Source organism: Cyprinodon variegatus, unplaced genomic scaffold, assembly GCF_000732505.1.
Source record: "Cyprinodon variegatus isolate N-32 unplaced genomic scaffold, C_variegatus-1.0 Scaffold7, whole genome shotgun sequence".
Taxonomy (NCBI): domain Eukaryota; kingdom Metazoa; phylum Chordata; class Actinopteri; order Cyprinodontiformes; family Cyprinodontidae; genus Cyprinodon; species Cyprinodon variegatus.
The window spans coordinates 2,546,605-2,549,228 of record NW_015150460.1 but is presented as its reverse complement, the minus strand read 5'-3'; positions in this window follow the sequence as shown (position 1 = coordinate 2,549,228).

Genomic DNA, 2,624 nt, shown 5'->3' with positions numbered 1-2,624 from the left:
CAGGCCACATTTTTAGCCTTTTTTTCAATTGTCATCTTGTGAATTATCCAAAAATTAGAGTTTTTAAAATCTTTCTTTACATTTCAGGATCTGCAATTCAATTCAATGCAGTTTGTTGACATATCCCCTAATATGTAGACTAACTTTTGCCCCAAGAGTTTTGTACAACGATTGGTCAACAATTGTTCTGTTGAAGCTGTTAACTGCTTGTCTGGTCAAGGTAAAATTAGTATTTGGAGCTAATAAGGGCCCAACCTCTATTATATATAGCCTATATATATAAAACAAGAAAAAACTTGGGGATCCACACAGTATCTTTGCTAAAACTATATATATATATGCATATATATATGCTACAAAATATATTATATATATTTATTGATTTGAAAACAATTAATCTGTAAGTGGATGCATTTCTGTAATTATAAATGGTAACAAAGCATAACATCTGCTGGGAAAGGTGTATATACCAACTGTAATCAGTTTTCATATCTTTATTTTTTCATATTATAGTTATGAAAACTAACTAATATGTATATTATTGATAGTTATATATAGTTGTTCAAACTCAACCTCAGGATTCAAAGCCCTATGCCCTAACCACTAGGCTGGCACTGACACTGTTGTAATCAGAAGTCTACTTTACTCACATGTAAACCTTGATATTAAAGGTATAGTGGAGGATTTTCTCAAAATCAAAAAAGACCCGCCCTCTCGACTTCAAAAAAGTTCACATTTACAACCCTCTACCTGCTCTCGAGAGTTTAAACAGGGCGTGCACGAGCCCATTTCTCCTCGTGCATGCCCTGTTTAGAAGTTACTGTTTAAATTGCTCATACAAGCTTACTTTCCAAAAGAAGATTTGCAATTTTTCAACCATGTCAGAAGTGAAAACGGGGATGAGCACGTAGGACGGCTTTACGTAAACATGTCACCAGAATGATTGATAATTAGGAGGACCACTTATTTTGATGATACACCTGGAAAAAGAGTCTAAAGCTTTAAAAGGATAAATTTTTGTTTCATTTTCTCAAGGACTGCTATGATGTTATTTATTTTGTATATGTGTATTTTATATGGTGCTGTTATGTATTTTATGCCTCATATTTTATAGCACCTTGTGATATATATATATATATATATATATATATATATATATATATATATATATATATATATATATATATATATATATAAGTAAACCTTACTTACTAACATGCTAATCCTGTTGAGTCACATATGACCCTTTAGACTTATTGGCGATGTACCTGATCATTGCACTGCAGGAATAATCTCTCTTACTTGAAATTTTCAGTCATTGATGGGCAGCAATAGATGCTTCTCTGAGGTCTATGCTGTTATTACTACCAAGACTCGTTTTTACAAAGCTGATCATATCAATGATTATAAGTTAATCTGCAAGTTTTGAAACAGCGTTTCTGATTTTGACTCAGTTTGTCTAAAACATGCTCTTTAATCAGAGCAATCACTCAAACTTTGATTCTATCATTTCATAATGTATGACCACAAGCTTTCTGGGACATGGATCTATTTCGAACAATGATTTGTTTGTTTTTGTTTTTTTAAGTAAGAAATTCAGCTCCTCTCCCCACAGTTTCCTGACTGAAATGCATCCATCACTTTGGAAGCCAGATTGAAAGACCAAAAAGAAGAATGGATGTCTGTTTGGAGAGGTTTGTTTGTTAGGATGCCATCGTGTCTGTGCTAATTCAGTCCTGACATTCAGACCAAAGCCTTGTCTTTCTGTCAGCTGCTGAAGCTGTGTTTAGCCTGCAGAGCTGTGTGGCTGACTTTAACCCCCTGAACTCCCCTGATGTCCATGCTGCACCATTGTCATGTAAAATCTGCAGCTCTTCTCATAAAAAAAAAAAAAAAGTGTCTGAATTCTCTGCCAGAGAGTATGGAAACCAAATGGGATTTTATGAAAGAACAATTTATGCTACTTTTTTCACTTTCTAAAACAGTTTTTTGTGATTTCTTTCTCTATTAAAGAAAGAAAAACCTCCAGAAATAATCATTGCATTTGCCCGCCGGGCAAAAGCAATGATTGCAAAAAAAAAATTTTTATCACTCAAAATTACTTTATAATCACCGACATTCGATGAAAACGACGCAGAAGCGTCGCCGGTGCCATTTTTGCTGTTTTGTACACATTCTCGCGTGATTTGAAAAAGCCGCTTGATTTTTGTCCACCTAGCGGTAATTTTGATATAGTTACCAAAACGACAAACGGCTGCATTTATTATGTCAGGGAAAACTAATCCCAAGTCAGTTAAAAGTCCGGGAATTCTGAAATTACTGTGGAAACCCTGTATAAAATAACTCTGTATAATGATTCTCTAGAAAAGTCACATTATATTAATAGTATTATCTTGTATAAACATACCGTGACTCTAAAATAAAAGTTATTCATTTGTGACATTGACTTCTGTCTTGTGATTTATCTTAAGTTTTTAACCTGTCAAGTTTTTACAACGATTTTTAACATTACAATTTAAAAAAAACTGACAGGTTAAAAACTTCAGATAAATCACAAGACAGAAGTCAATGTCACAAATGAATAACTTTTATTTTAGAGTCACGGTATGTTTATAAAAGATAAT